At 43.7% G+C, this 16898-nt stretch overlaps 1 protein-coding gene across 1 annotated transcript in view; it reads right to left on the bottom strand.

Annotated features, from left to right (window-relative positions):
- The window catches only part of FAR2 (fatty acyl-CoA reductase 2), a 153779-nt gene that overhangs the window by 91184 nt on the left and 45697 nt on the right, over positions 1–16898 (bottom strand). The window lies entirely within an intron of this gene.

The following is a 16898-nucleotide window of genomic DNA, read 5'->3' as shown; positions in this document are numbered from 1 at the left end:
ACAAAGTAGCCTAAATAAAGACTGTATGGCTTAATTTGGTCTATAGACAGAATTACCAGTTCAACTACGTTTCACTTCCAGGAGAAATTCACAGAGCAAAGCCTTGCCTTAGAAAGAAAATGTAACTCATTTGAATGCCTCTCTTCATTCTGTAAGCTTGTTGTGGGCAGAGAACATATTGTGGTATTTGTTAAGAGCTTAGTCTGTGCCAGGCACTGAAATAAAAATAATAGTAATAATAATGATGGTATTGGTTAAGCGCTTACTATGTGGCAAGCACTGTGCTAAGCACAGGGGTAGATACAAGATAATAAGGTTGTCCCACGTGGGGCTCACAGTCTTAATCCTCATTTTACAGATGAGGGAACCGAGGTCCAGAGAAGTGAAGAGACTTGACCGAGGTCACACAGCAGACGAGTGGCAGAGCCTGGATGAGAACCCATGACCTTCTGACTCCCAGGCCCGGGCTCTAGCCACCACGCCACGTTGCTTCCCAACATACCTACCGACTCTATTGTACTGAACTTTCCCAACGGTTTGCACACAGTAAGCGCTCAATAAATACAATCGGATGAATGAATAATAATGTTGGTATTTGTTAAATGCTTACTATGTGCACAACACTGTTTTAAGCGTAGGGGAAGATACAGGGTAATCAGGTTGACCCATGTGAGGCTCACAGTTAATCCCCTTTTTATAGACGAGGTAACTGAGGCGCAGAGAAGTGACTTGCCCACAGTCACACAGCTGACAAGTGGCAGAATTGGGATTCGAACCCATGTCCTCTGACTCCCAAGCCCGGGCTCTTTCTCCTGAGCCACGCTGGTTAGTACCTTTCAGAGTTCACTTGTCTGAGTCCCTTTCCCTTAGATTGTAAACTCCTTGAGGACAGGGATAATGTCCACTAACTAGTGTCTTTGCCCAAGCACTTAGTACAGTGCTCTGCACAGAGTAAGAGCTCAGTAAATACTGCGGATCGATTCGTTTCATACTTGACTGATACTGCATGGCGTTGCCGCCCAGCAACTTTTCTAAACATAACCAGAAACATTTCTGAGATTAGGGAAATAATTTCCATATGCTAAGAGTACAAAACAGCCCTGGAATTGACTCCTGGTCATTTGAAAGGAATTTCTGAAGAGGAAAGATAAATGAGAATCACCAATTTGCTTATCCAATTCAAAGGGAGGCAGTGTCACATTTTTCCACTTATCCATTTTCTTCGTGCTCACCTAGATTCTCCTTTCTTGCTCGTTTGTTGTTTTTATGGTGTTTGTGAATCACTCTCTGTGTGCCAAGCACACAGTAGATACGAGTTCATCAAATTGTACATTCCAAAGAGCACGGGCTTTGGAGTCAGGGCTCATGAGTTCGAATCCCAGCTCTGCCACTTGTCAGCTGTGTGACTGTGGGCGAGTCACTTAACTTCTCTGTGCCTCAGTTCCCTCATCTGTAAAATGGGGATTAAGACTGTGAGCCCCACGTGGGACAACCTGATTCCCCTGTGTCTACCCCAGCGCTTAGAACAGTGCTCTGCACATAGTAAGCGCTTAACAAATACCAACATTATTATTATTATTATTAAATTGGCCACAGTCTCTGTCCCACAGGGAACGGACAATCCTACTCCCTACTTTGCAGATGAGGTAAGTGAAGCACAGAGAAGTTAAGAGACTTACCCAAGGTCACTCAGCAGACAAGTGGCAGAGCCAGGATTAAACTGACTCCCCGGCCCTTGCTCTTTCCACTAGACCATGCTGCTTCTCCTCTGTTTTACTCTCTAATACGATGAAAGTAGCAATTATCTTTAGGGTGATTACTGAAACCAAAGGCCTGAACTGAGTGCTTCTGTTGAGAAGCAGTGTTGCCTAATGGACAGAGCACAGGCCCGGGAGTCAGAAGGACCTGGGTTCTAGTTTCGTTTCCGCTACTGGTCTGCTCTAGGACCTCGGACAAGTTACTTGACTTCTCTGAGCCTCAGTTACCTCATTTGTAAAATGGGGGTTAAGACCGTGAGCCCCGTGTGGGACATGGACTATGTCCAACCTGATTACCTTCTAACAGAATTTAAAGATATTAGGATATAAGTTCTAGGGAAGAATGGGGGACGGCAAAGAGGCAGTGAGTACTGTGGGGAAAAAAGTTGGAACAGTGCTTGGCACGTAGTAAGTGCTTAACAAATACCATGATTATTATTATGATAGGGCAATGAGAGATACAGTGAGAGAGGCCTGACCCATCATTGACCCCTGGACCTGGAAAGCCCTCCCTCCTCACATCTGCCAAACTAACTCCCTTCCCCTCTTCAAAGACCTACTGAGAGCTCACCTCCTCCAGGAGGCCTTCCCAGACTGAGCCTCCTCCCCTCCCCATTCCCCCTACTCCCTCCCTCTGCTCTACCCCCTTCCCCTCCCCACAGCACTTGGGCATATTTATATTATTTATTACTCGATTTTATTAATGATGTATGTATATCTATGATTCTATTTATCTATTTTGATGGTAATTGACGCCTGACTACTTGTTTTGCCGTCTGCCTCCCCCTTTCAGACTGTGAGCCCGTTGTTGGGCAGGGATGGTCTCTATCTGTTGTGGAATTGTACATTCCAAGTGCTTAGTACAGTGCTCTGCACATAGTAAGTGCTCAATAAATACGACTGAATGAATACAAGAAGCATATCTAATCCCCTCTTTCGTATTCTTTCGCAGCATTCTGAACACAGTAAGTGCTTAATACATACTCTTAATAGTACTACTAATAAGTCAAGAAATCTGGCAGAGGATAACTAGATATTTAATTCATTCGTTCATTCATTCGATCATATTTATTGAGCGGTTATTCTGTGCAGAGCACTGTATTAAGCACTTGGAAAGAACAATTCAGTAATAAAGAGCGACAATCCCTGCCCACACCGGTCTTATAGTCTAAAACAGGGAAGACAAGACCTTGAAACAAGTAAACAGGCATCAGTATAAATATAATTATAAATATACACACATCAAAACAAGTAAACAGTCATCCATATAAATAAATAGAATTATAGATATATACCTAAGTGTTGCTTGGGCAGAAGAGCAAAGGGAGTGAGTTGAGGTGACGTGGAAGGGAGGGGGAGCTGAGGAAAAGTGAGGATTAGTTTGGGAAGGCCTCTGGGAGGGAGCGGGAAGAATGATTGTTTGGTGGATGTGAGGATGGAGGGCATTCCAGGCCAGAGGTAGGATGTACGTCGATGGCAGGACAGGTGAAATGGAGACACAGTGAGGGGGTTGAGAAGGAGCATGAATTAGTGGAAAGAGCCTGGGCCTGGGAGTCAAGTGACCTGGTTTTTAATTCCAACTCTGCCAATTGCTTGCCATGTGACTTTGGACGAGTCGCTTAAATTCTCTGGGCCTCGGTTCCCTCAGCTGTAAAATGGGGATCCAATAGCTGTTCTTCCTCCTACTAAGGCTGTGAGCCTCATGCGGGAGGGGAACTGTGTCTAACCTAAGTTGTATTTACTCCAGGGCTCAGATCATTTTTAGACTCATAATAAGTGCCTAACAAATATGACAATAATAATAATAATAATGATAACAATAATAATAATGAAAATATTTGGTTGAGGTGGATCAAAAAAGAAAACATTACAGAGAGAAAATGGAAATCCCATTACACTGAATAAAATAATGACCTGCATTTGGGGCAGTTGGGATCTAATAGAGAGGTAGTTCGGCCTAGAGAAAAATATACAGAGTTGGGAATTAGGAGTGGTGTGGCCTAACCAATTTAGCATGAACCTGGGTTTTAAGCCCAGCGTCACCACTTATCTTCTATGTGACCTTGGGCAAGTCACAACAGCTCTGTGCCTCAGTTTCCTCATCTGAAAAATGGGGATTTAATACCTGTCGTTCCTCCTGCTTAGACTGTGAGCCCCATGTGGGACAGGGATTGTGTATGACCTGATTAGCTTGCATCTAGCCCAGTGCTTAGAAAAGTGCTGGTCACATAGCCAGCCCTCAACAAATACCATTAAAAAAAAATAGGCTGGCCAAGGCTAGAGTTTCAGAACTGCCAATGGCCTTCCCTATCACATGGGGAAATACAGTAACTTTCTGTGCCTCAGTGTCCTAGTCTGTAAAATGGGAATTACTACCCCATCTCGCCTTCCCTCTCAGATTGTTCTCGGGCTAAAATGAGAAAATTTGTTGGGAAAATTATCTGGCAAAAATGAAAGCTTTATGCCTATTCAAGATGTTGCTAAGGTCACGGGATCTAATCCCCGCTCTGCCACTTTGCTGTCAGACCTTGGCCAAGTCATTTCACTTCTCTGGCCCTCATTTGCCTCATCTGGAAAATGCTGTTGAGACTCTGATTCCCACATGAGAAGGGTCTGTGTCCAACCCGATTTGCTTGTACCCATCCCAGCGCTTACTACAGTGCCTGACAAATAGTAAGAGCTTAACAAATACAATAATCATTATTATAATTATCATTATTATTATTTGGAAAGAAAGTCTTTCTGCTGCAATAGCTATAATGGTTTTGCATTACTGCATTATATCAAAAGGAATTCAAGAATCTCCAAAGAAGCAGCATGCACAGTTGATGAATAAGAACAACAACCCGCCGATCAGTTTAAGGTGTGTAACAAAGAAGACAAAAGTGATTTTGAAATCAGGTACGATAGAAAATGTGAAAACAAATGACTCTAGTCCAGATAGAACTTCAAAGCTAGCACTAGATGGAATTTTTGCTTGACACAGACATCCACATATATTGTGGCAAATTATATAGTTTTTTTTTGATTTGATGTTATTTATTAAGAGTTTACTAGGTGCCACACCCTGGATTTAGCAATGGGGTAGACAGAGGTAATCAGCTTGGACACAGTCCATGTCCCACATGGGGCTCACACTCTTAAACTCCATTTTACAGATGAGGTAACTGAGGTAATTATATTGGACTCTCCCGAGGCGCTTCGTACAGTTTTCTGCACACACTACACACAATAAATACGATTGATTGATCTTTAGCGATAAGACTAAGGTTACTCAAAGGACTTTATATTTCAACTATGGGTTCTTCCGATCCCGGAGCACAAATTCAAAATATGATGGCATTTTAAAATTAAAGTTAGGGGGAGTAGTGAAACGTAGAAATGTGGAAAAGTAGTGAAACTTTTCAAAACGTGGAGGAGGCAGACCAGCGCTAGATGGATAAAAACCATTAGCAAGGTTACAGATTATGGCAGAAGACAGGTCGTTCTGGAGAAAATGTATCCGTAGAGTCGCTCTGACTTGCCAGCACTTGATGATAATAATAACAGTAATAACAATAAGGGGAGTAATGTGGTACTTGTCGAATTAGCAGGGGCACTGCTTGGGTTAATTCACAATCAATCAAATATTTAATGATATTTATTGAGAGCTAGCTGTATGCAGAGAAACAGCGTGGCATAGTGGAAATTACACAGGCTTGGGAGTCAGAGGTCATGGGTTCTAATTCCGACTCCACCACTTAATAATAATAATAATAATAATAATGTTGGGATTTGTTAAGCGCTTACTATGTGCAGAACACTGTTCTAAGCGCTGGGGAAGATACAGGGTAATCAGGTTGTCCCACGTGGGGCTCACAGTTAATCCCCATTTTACAGATGAGGTAACTGAGGCCCAGAGAAGTGAAGTGACTTGCCCACAGTCACACAGCTGACAAGTGGCAGAGCCGGGAGTCGAACCCATGACCCCTGACTCCGAAGCCCAGGCTCTTTCCACTGAGCCACGTTGCTTCCCCACTTGTCATCTATGTGACTTTGGGCAAGTCACTTAACTTGTCTGTGCTTCAGTTACCTCATCTGTAAAATGGGGATGAAGACTGTGAACCCCAACTGGGACAACCTGATAACGTTGTATCTATCCAAGTGCTCAGAATAGAGCTTGGCACATAGTGAGCGCTTAACAAATACCATCATTATTATTCTTATGCAGTAGTAAGCACATGATAGAGCAGGTACAAATGTTTTCTACCATCTAGAAAGGGGACAGAAATTAAAATAAATTATGGATATGTACACAAATGCTTTGGGGCTGGGTTTGGGGTGAATATCAAGTGCTTAAGAAGTAGGGATGTGCCACTTGGAATAGAAAGTAGTTAACTGTGGACTTTAGAAACAAAGAGGCATTTGAGGGCACAGGAAAATTACCTACCCACTAGAAAATTGAGATCAAGATTGCACTCCCATAATGTTCTCAGAAGGAATGTATTATTAACCTAAGAGAAAAATTAAGAATACGAATGCAAGATACATTAGAAATGTAGAAAAAAGACATAGAAAACGAACAAGCCGATAGTACAATCTTATAATAGAAAAACAGGGAGAATTGTGAAAATTGGTTTAGATTCAAAGGAAATGAAAAAGCATATTGAGAGAACATTTTTTAAAAAGGAAAACACTTTGTATAAGAGGAATCAAGCATTTGGCATTGAATCACTCCCTATAGGAAAGCTTGCATGATTTGGGTATATTCATAGGCTTTTAGTTCATAATGGGCTATTGAAGGGGGAAGATTAGGGATGTTTAAAGATATTATAATAACAATAATGATAATAGTATTTGTTAAATGCTTTCTGTGTGCCAAGGCTGTACTAAGCACTGGGGAACTTTAAAGAGAATCAGGACAGACCCAATCCCTGTCCCACTTGGGGTTCACAGTCTAATGGGGAGGGAGGTGGAATAACAATAATTATAGTAGTTGTTAAGCATTTACTATATGCCAGGCCCTATATTAAGCGCTGGGGTGGATACAAGCAAATCGAGTTGGACACAGTCCCTGTTCCATGTGGGGCTCACAGTTTGAATCCCCATTTTACGGATGAGGTCTCTGAGGCCCAGAGAAGTGAAGTGACTTGTCCAAGGTCACGTAGCAGACAAGTGGCGGTAGCATGATTAGAACCATCACTTTCTGACTCCCAGGACTCCACTAGACCACGCCCAGGTAGACCCTTTCCCTGCCCACAGTGGACTTACATTCTAGAGGGGGAGAGAGAAATTCAGGTATGTAAATGGATTACGGATACGAATATAAGCGGATATGGATATGTGGAGGTTGAGGGAGGGTGAAGAAATAGGGCAAAACTCAATGCCAGGGCGACGCAGAAGGGAGTAGGAGAAGAGGAAAGGAGGGCTTAGTCAGGGAAGGCCTCTTGGAGGAGGAAGGCCTTCAATTAATTTTTTTAATGAGGCGTCCATCCCCTTGATTCTATTTATTGCGATTAAGTTGTCTTGTTTTTGTCCGTCTGTCTCCCCCGATTAGACTGTCGCTGGGCAGGGATTGTCTCTATCTGTTGCCGAACTGTACATCCCAAACGCTTAGTACAGTGCTCTGCACATAGTAAGCGCTCAATAAATATGAATGAATGAATGAATAAGGCTGAAACGGGGAAGAGTCATGGTCTGTCGGATATGAGGAGGGAGGGCGTTCCAGACCAGAGAAAAGATGTGGGCCAGGGGTCGGCGGCGAGGTAGACGAGATGGCGGTACGATGAGAGAGTTAGCATTAGAGGGGAGAAGTGTGAGGGCCAGGTTGTAGTAGGAGAGTAGTGAGATGAGGTAGAACAGAGACAATGGTATTGGTGTCTGTCTCCCCTCCTCTAGACTGTGAGCCCTTTGTGGGCAGGGGTTGTCTCTATTGTTGTATCCTACTTTCCCAAGTGCTTATTAGAGTGCTCTAGACACAATAAATACAAGTGAATGAATGACAAGGGGCAGAGCCGCCCTGCTGGTTCTCTCTTTGACCCCTCACGGGATCCAAGAGGAGGCTCAAGATAAGCCAAAAAGGTTGGTGGAGGGGGGAGAAGGGGAGAGGCGATGTCCTTGAAGTACTGGACACTAAACAAAAGTGAAATTATCTGACTATCCTCTATATAATAATACCAGTGATGACATTTGTTAAGCGCTTACTACGTGCCAAGAACTAAGCGCTGCGGGGGATACAAGGTAATCAGGTTGCCCCATGTGGTGCTCACATTCTTCATCCCCATTTTCCAGATGAGGTAACTGAGGCCCAGAGAAGTGAAGTGACTTGCCCAAAGTCACACATCTGACAAGTGGCGGGGCCGGGATTAGAACCCAAGACCCCTGACTCCCAAGCCCAGGCTCTTTCCACTGAGCCACGCTGCTTATCCCGTTTGAGGGGATTAATAATTATGGTACTTGTTAACTGATGACTATGCACCAGGCACTGTTCTAAGCGCTAGGGTAGACACAAGATAATGAGGTTGGACACTGTCCCTGTCCCACATGGGGCTCACAGTCTAGGTAGAAGTGTTGAGGGTTTAATCCTCATTTTACAGTTGAGCAAACTGTCCAAATCACAATCCATCTCCCACATAGGTTTCACAGTCTTAATTCTCATTTAACAGATGAGATAACAGAGGCACAGAGGAAGTGAAGTGACTTGCCCAAGGTCACACAGCAGGCAAATGGCAGTGGTGGGATTAGAACCCAGGTCCTCTGCCTGCCAGGCCCATGAAACAGTGTGGCTTAGTGGAAAGAACACATGTTTGGGAGTCAGAGGACGTGGACCAGACTGCTGTGTGGGCAAACCATTTAACCTCTCTGTGCCTCAGTTCCCTCACCTGTAAAATGGGGATTAAGGCTGTAAGCCTCATTTGGGACAACCTGCTTACCTGGTATCTACCCCAGCATTTAGAACAGTGCTTGGCACATTGTAAGCACTTAACAAATATCATCATTATTATTATTATTACTACTATCCACTAGGCCACGCAATCAATACCATCCTTATTCTTATATTTGGCCAAAAGATGAGGTAGTGGTGACTTCAAACTACTGCCTGCGGCACTGCTTAATCAATGGATTTATTGAGTGCTGACTGTGGGCAGAGCACTATACTCAAGGTTCAGGAGAATTAGAATTAGAACTAGCCGACATTAAGTAGGATTCAACCACGACTATCAATTTTCACATTTTGGCGTTGGCTCCATCTGTCCCATGAAGCTTTAACAGAATGGTATTGACACATTACTTCTGTTTCAGAGAGATACAGCATCATTCGACGGTCATTAATATCACACCCGTGGACATTCAATGAACACTACTCATTTTTAGGGCTCTAGGCATCACAGGACCTTGATAGTCCTAAAATTAAATGGAAGGTGACATTTCCTAGTTTGAAATGACATTTTCTCCAACCAGAGACATTTTTCATTCCCAATGATCCAGTAATTCTCCTTTCACACACACATAAAAAAAGTCAGGGCAATTTTTTTCTACTTAGGGAAAGAAGAAGTCCCATGCATCAACCATCTCTTGACTGAATTAACATCATCTTTCTTAGGCAAGCAAAATTGGTGGCTTTCTCTTAAAGGACCTTCTGTTAAAATCTTTCTAGCTGGCTCTAAATTTGTTTTTTCCATCTTTCCCCACTGGCATTCAAGAAGGAAAAACAAAGATTTTATTCTAGTTTCTAATTTCATGAAAAAGGAAAAACCCTGCCATTTCCTGGTTATAAGCTTTATAATGGAATTAATTTTACATTGAAGGATCCGCTTTATTAAACCACACCCACACATACTATATAATGAGGAATTTTGCCTCCTTTGGATACTTCTCTTTTTTTTTTCTAATTAATGGTACTCGTTAGCCATTTCCTACGTGCCAAACACTAGGGTAGATACACGATAATCAGGTCAGACAGACATAGGGCATACAGTCAAATAGGAGGGAGTAAAATTTAATCCCCATTTTACACATGAGGTCACTGAGGTACAGAAAGGTTAAGTGACTTGACCAAGGGCACACAACAGACACATGGCAGAGCTGGGATTACATAGCATTTCCTCTGCCTCTTCTGACGAGAAATTGGCCAAAACTGTACTAGAAGGAATTTCTTTTCCCACCGGAGAGAACTGGGAAAGCAGCCCTGAACTTAAATGGTAGCACATTCACCCCACCCCCAACACCACGGCACTTATGTACAGATCTTTAAATTATGTTATATCCATTACTCATTTATAAAATGGGGATTAACTGTGACCCTCACGTGGGACAACCTGATTACCCTGTATCTACCCCAGCGCTTAGAACAGTGCTCTGCACATAGTAAGCGCTTAAATACCAACATCATTATTATTATTAGACTGTAAGCTCATTATGGGTAGGGAACATGTTCACTAACTGTGTTGTATTTTACTCTCAAGCACTTCATTCATTCAATTCATTCAATAGTATTTATTGAGCGCTTACTATGTGCAGAGCACTGTACTAAGCGCTTGGGATGAACAAGTCGGCAACAGATAGAGACAGTCCCTGCCGTTTGACGGGCTTACAGCACTTAGTACACTCTGCTGCCCGGATCAGTTTTCTACAAAAATGTTCAGGCTGTATTACGCCACTCCTCAAGAACCTCCAGTGGTTGCCCAACCGCCTCTGTGTCAAACAAAAACTCCTCACCATCGGCCTTTGCTTTTAAGCAGTCACCTTCCCCCTTTCTTCCTCACTTCCCCGATTTCCTACTACAACCCAGCTCACATATTTCTAATCTAGTCCCCGATTAGACTGTAAGCCCGTCAAACGGCAGGGACTGTCTCTATCTGTTGCCGACTTGTTCATCCCAAGCGCTTAGTACAGTGCTCTGCACATAGTAAGCGCTCAATAAATACTATTGAATGAATGAATGAATATTTTGCTCCTCTAATGCTAACCCTGTACCTCGATCTTGTCTCTCTTGCCACTGACCTCTCGCCCATGTCCTGCCTCTGGCCTGGAGTGCCCTCACAGCCAACAGACTATCACTCTCCCCACCTTTGAAGCCTGATTAAAAGCACATCTCCTCCAAGAGGCCTTCCCTGACTAAACTTTCATTTCCTCTTCTCCCTCTCCTTTCTGTTTTGGCTTGGAACTTGGATGTCCCCCTTTATTCTTCTCTCAGCTCCACAGCATTCAGGTTCATATCCATAGTGTAGTTATTCGTATTGGTTCCTGTCTCCCTCTCAAGTCTATAAGCTCACTGTGGGCAGCGAACTTGTCTAACGACTCTATTCAATTGTACTGGCTCAAGCGTTTAGTACAGTGCTGTGCACACAGTAAGCGCTCAATAAATATGACTGATTCATGGCCTAGTGGATAGAGCACTGACCTGGTAGGCGGAAGGTCATAGGTACTAAACACTGTTCCATCACTTCTCTGCTCTGTGGCCTCGGGCAACTAATTTAACTTCTATATGCCTCAGTTACCTCATCTGCAAAATGGGGATTATGACTGTGAGCCTCATGTGGGACAAGGATTATGTCCAACCCAATTCACTTGTATCCACCCCAGCACTTAGTATGGTGCCTGGCACAAAGTAAGCGCTTAACTAATATCATAATTATCATTATTATCACTGATACAGATTCAAATGCATAGGTGACCCAGAAGAAAGAGTGAATAGGGCCTCTTGGAGGAAATATGATTTTCTGAAGCCTTGACAGGTGGGGATCTGACAGATATGAAGGGGGAGGGAGATCAAGGCCAAAGGAAGGCTATGGACAAAAAGTCGGCAGAGAGATGGACAAGCTTGATGTACAGTGACAAGGTTGGCATTTGAGGAGCAGAGTGCATGGGCTGGGTTGTAGTAGGAAAGTAGCGAGGTGAAGTAGGAGGGGACAAGGTGATTGAGGGCTATAAAGCTTATGGGAAGGAGTTTCTCTTTGATTCGAAGGTGGAAGGGTAACTCCTCGGAGATTCTCGAGGAGTGAGGAGATAACAATGATAATAATAATAATGATGGCATTTGTTAAGCACTTTTAACATTTAGCATTTGTTAAGCACTGTTCTAAGCTCTGGGGGAGTTACAAGGTAATCAGGTTGTCCCACGTGGGGCTCACAGTCTTAATCCCCATTTTACAGATGAGGTAACTGAGGCACAGAGAAGTTAAGTGACTTGCCCAAAGTCACACAGCTGACAAGTGGCAGAGCCTGGATTAGAACCCACAACCACGATTAGATGTGGACCGACCTTTGCTTTAGAAAAATGACCCGGGCAGCAGAGTGAATTATGGACCGGAGAGGGACGAGACAGAAACCAGGGAGGTCAGCAAGAAGATTGATGCGGTAATCAAGGTGGGATAGAAGTATTTAGATCAGTTTAATAGCAGTTTGGATCCAAGGAAAGGAGAGGATTTGAGAGGTGTCGGGCGGGTAGAACTGACAGGATTTGGTGACATACTGGATATGTGGATTGAATGAGAGGGATGAGCCGAGGATAATGGCAAGGTTACGGTCTTGTGAGACAGGGAGGAGTCATTCATTCAATCGTAGGATGGTGGTGCTATCTACAGTGGTGGAAAGATAAAGAGAGTTCTTTTTTGGACACTGTTCAGTCTGGGGTGTCGGCGGGGCATCTAATTAGGGGTGTCGTGAAAGCAGCTGGAAATGTGAAACAGGAGAGAAACGCTTGGAGTTAGGGAGAGAAAGATTTGGGTATCATCCATGTAGAGATGGCAGTTGAAGCCACGGAAGCGAATGAGTTCTCCAAGAGAGTGGGCCTAGATGGAGAACATATAACCCTGCTCATGGATCACTCTGAAGCTGCACCCGTGTGCTAGGTAAATGGCAGAGAAGGAGCTCAAACCTAAATTCAAAGGGAGGCAGCATGGCCTAGTGGATAGAGCACAGGTTTGGGAGTCAGAAGGACGTGGGTTCTAATCCTGACTCCACTACTTGTCTGCTGTATGATCTTGGGCAAGTCTCTTCTCTATGCTTCAGTTATCTCATCTGTAAAATGGAGGTTAAGACTGTGAGCACCATGTGAGACAGACTATGATTACCTTGGATATACCCCAGTGCTTAGTACAGTGCCAGGCACATAAGTGCTTAACAAACACCGTAAAAATATATATATTTTTAAATAATGGGTGTCAACTTGAAGTCTCTCCAGATTTTGCCACATAACTGTCATTGACTGAAATCCAGTAGACTGTCTATACAGCAGACAAAAATGCAGACATCCTGCTTTAAGGAGTTTCTGGTATTTCTATCTGGGTAAACTATCATAAATGTAATTTCGGGAATGGCAACCTCGATTCAATTAAGAGAAGCAGCGTGGCTCAGTGGAAAGAGTCCGGGCTTGGGAGTCACAGGTTGTGGGTTTTAATCCCGGCTCCGCCACTTTTCAGCAGTGTGACTTTGGGCAAGTCACTTCACTTCTCAAGGCCTCAGTTACCTCATCTGCAAAAGAGGGATTAAGACCGTGAGCCCCACGTGGGACAACCTGATTACCTTGTATTTTCCCCAGTGCTTAGGACAGTGCTAGGCACATAGTAAGTGCATAACAAATGCCATCTTTTTTTTTAAAAAGTTACAAAGCTAATGCTGAACTGAAAAAAGAAGCAGAATGGCCTAGTGGAAAGAGCACAAGCCTGGGAGTCCGAGGACCTGGGTTCTAATCCCACCACGTAATAATAATTGTAATAATAACGGTGGCATTTGTTGAACACCAGGCACTGTACTAAGCGCTGGGGAGGATGCAAGCAAACTGTGTTGGACACAGTCCCCGTCCCTTATGGAGCTCACAGTCTCGATCCCCATTTTACTGATGAGGTCACTGGGGCACAGAGAGGCAAAATGACTTGCCCAAGGTCACACAGTTGCCAAGTAGCAAAGCTGGGATTAGAACCCTTGAACTTCTGACTCCCAGGACCATGCTCTATCCACTATGCTGTGCTGCTTGTCCTGCGCTGTGTTCTAGGCTAATCAACTCTTTGATAATTTTTGCATGCAAACAGCTTTCAAGCACTCCCATCTGGGCTACATCATGTCACGTTCTCAGGCTTATTCCCCATTTTACAGATGAGGGACCTGAGGTCCAGGGAAGTGAAGAGACTTGCCCAAGGTTACACAGATTCTGATTCCCAAGCCCGTGCTCTATCCACTGCATGATGCTGCTTCTCACTTGCTTTCTGAGTGATTTTAGGCAAGTCATTTCATCTCTGTGTCTGTTTCCTCATCTGTAAAATGTGGATGAAATATGTTTTCTACCTCCCCGCTGGACTTGAAGTATTATGATGGTTGGGGACTGGGTGGTCTGATCTGGTTTTATCTACTCCAGTGCTTAGCACATTTTAAGCACTTAAATAGCATGACTATTAAATGGGTTAAGGAGCTCAGCTGTTCAATCTGGGGAAGATTCTTCACTCTTTAAATGCTCAGTTATCTGTAGTTTGTCACTATCATTCACAAACAGCTGGTGGTAGTTGAAGTCAGGGTCTACAGCCAGCAGTTCTCCTGCCTTCTCAGTGTTGTCTTGTGGGTCTCAGAAAGCCTTTCCAGATTTCACATCCGCCGTGAAGTGGGTTTCCTCCTTTTGTTTAGGAAAGGTGGGGGAGGAACCTATTCGAAAAGTGCCTGCAATGCTAATTCTGTGTACATATGGCAAGAATTTACAAAGGCAGTCTCAGTGGAGACGGGTAACTAGAAAGGAAGGAAGCAGTGAGGCCTGGTGGAAACAGGACAGGATTGGGAGTCAGGTGTTTTAGGTTCTAATTCCAGCTTCCCACTACTTGTTTGCTGGGTGACCTTGGGCAAGTCACTTAATTTCTTTGTGCTTCAGTTTCCTCATCTGTAAAATGGGATATAAATACCTGATCCCCCTCCTCGTTAGGCTGGGATTCCCATGTGGGACAGAACCATCTGTCTTTTTTTTTTCTAATGGTTTTTGTTTAGTGCTTACTATACACCAGGCACTTATCTAAGAGCTGGGGTAGATACAAGCTAATCCCTGTGCCACACAGGGCTCCCAGTCTTAATCCCCATTTTACAGATGAGGTACTGAGGCACAGAGAAGTAAAGTGACTTGCCCAAGATCACACAGCAGACAAGTGGTAGAGCCAGGATTAGAATGCCTGTCCTCCCCAAGACTCTCAGGTCCATGTTCTATCCACTAGACCATGTTGCTTCTCTGATTATGTTTACCCCAGGGTTTAGTACAGTGCTTGGCACCTAGTAAGCATTTAACAAAAGCCACAATTATTAAATCTCTCTGTTCCGTGACTTGATGGCCCTCTCCTAGTCACATCACTGAATTTTTAGTTTTCTGGGCACAAGTAGCCTGATTTCTTTCTCCACCTCCTAACGAAGCTTTGCAAACCTTCACATCCTGTCATTTCACCAGCGAAGAGGAAAGGCAGTGGATTGATTTCAGAAATGGTTTCAGTTGCTTTTAAGATCTTGTGGTTGTTACAACGGAAGAGCCCCAGTCTTGCTTAAAATCCTCCCTCAATAGGAAATGCAGAATCAGAAATGGCAGAAAATGCAAGAAACAGAGAAAAGTTACAGGCTGGAGAGGGGAGGGGTTAGAGGCGTGGAGGTCTGTGAGAAGGCTGATGCAGTAGTCAAGGAGGGGGTATTAGAGGGGCTTTGGATCAGCAGTGGCAGTTTGGATGGAGAGGAAAGGGGACAGATATTAGAGATGAAGTGGAGGTAGAATGGACAGAGTTTGGTGACAGACTAGATATGTGCATTGAGAGAGAGAGAAAGGAACCAAGCTAAACACTTTGCACACAGTGAGAGCTCAGTATATATGACTGATGGAAGAATAAAGCCAACCTCAGCAGACTTGGGAGAAAGTTAGCTAGAGCAGAGGATTTAGGAGAGAAGTTTTGGAAGTTTCAGTATGGGACAGATTGAGCTTCAGGTCCCAATGGGAAATTCATGAAGTCCTCAATGAATATTTTCAATAAACGGATAGGATGGATCCTATCCTATCCTATTCTATTAGGATGGATCCTAAACCCTCTTCTCCCCCCTTCCCCTCTGCTCCTCCCCCTCTCCCGTCCCATCCACTGTACTCGTCTGCTCAACTGTATATATCTTGTAAGCCCATCAAAAGGCAGGGACTGTCTCTATCTGTTACTGATTTGTACATTTCAAGTGCTTAGTACAGTGCTCTGCACATAGTAAGCACTCAATAAATACTATTGAATGAATGAATGAATATCTTCATTACCCTATTTATTTTGTTAATGAGATGTACATCACCTTGATTCTATTTATTTGCTATTGTTTTAATGAGATGCTCTTCCCCTTGATTCTGTTTATTGCCATTGTTCTTGTCTGTCCGTCTCCCCTTAGACCGTAAGCCCCGTCAAAGGGAAGGGACTGTCTCTATCTGTTACCAATTTGTACATTCCAAGCACTTAGTACAGTGCTCTGCACATAGTAAGCGCTCAATAAATACTATTGAATGAATGAATGAATTTTGCCCTCAACTGGAAAAATGAGGACAGATGTGTGTTCAAACATCCTCTTTCCAGATAGTCTTTTCCCTTAGAAATAATTTCCTTTTTACAGCTTGTCTTGCACTGATTCCAACCCCCCAAGAAGCTGCAAAGGAAGCCAGTAGAGAAATTGGAAACTCCATGCAAAAGAACATTCTTTATATGAAATTATAGTTCGCTGTGCTTTAATCACCTGGGATTGCACATATTTGCAGCTCAGTAACCATGCTAATTCAGTGCACATATATATCCCTTAGTGTTTAAAGAGCAGACACACTAGAAGACTGTCTAGAAATGCCCAAAGAAAATGCCATTTGGTAGGAAGACTGAGGATTTACAGTGACAACAGTTTTGAGCTCTTCCTTCAGTGGTCGCTTTGATTATCCGTTCATTCACTTGATTGATCGTATTTATTGAGCGCTTACTGTGTGCAGACTTCTGTACTAAGTACTTGGGAAGGTACAAGAAGTGCAAGAGAAGCAGCGTGGCTCAGTGGAAAGAGCCAGGGCTTGGGAATCAGAGAATGTGGGTTCTAATCCCGGCTCCGCCACTTGTCTGCTGTGTGACTTTGGGCAAGTCACAACTTCTCTGTGCCTCAGTTACCTCATCTGTCAAATGGGGATTAAGACGGTGAGCCTCA

Source organism: Ornithorhynchus anatinus, chromosome 2, assembly GCF_004115215.2.
Source record: "Ornithorhynchus anatinus isolate Pmale09 chromosome 2, mOrnAna1.pri.v4, whole genome shotgun sequence".
Classification (NCBI taxonomy): Eukaryota; Metazoa; Chordata; class Mammalia; order Monotremata; family Ornithorhynchidae; genus Ornithorhynchus; species Ornithorhynchus anatinus.
The sequence above is the reverse complement of the archived record's forward strand: the minus strand, read 5'-3'. Positions and strand labels throughout refer to the sequence as shown.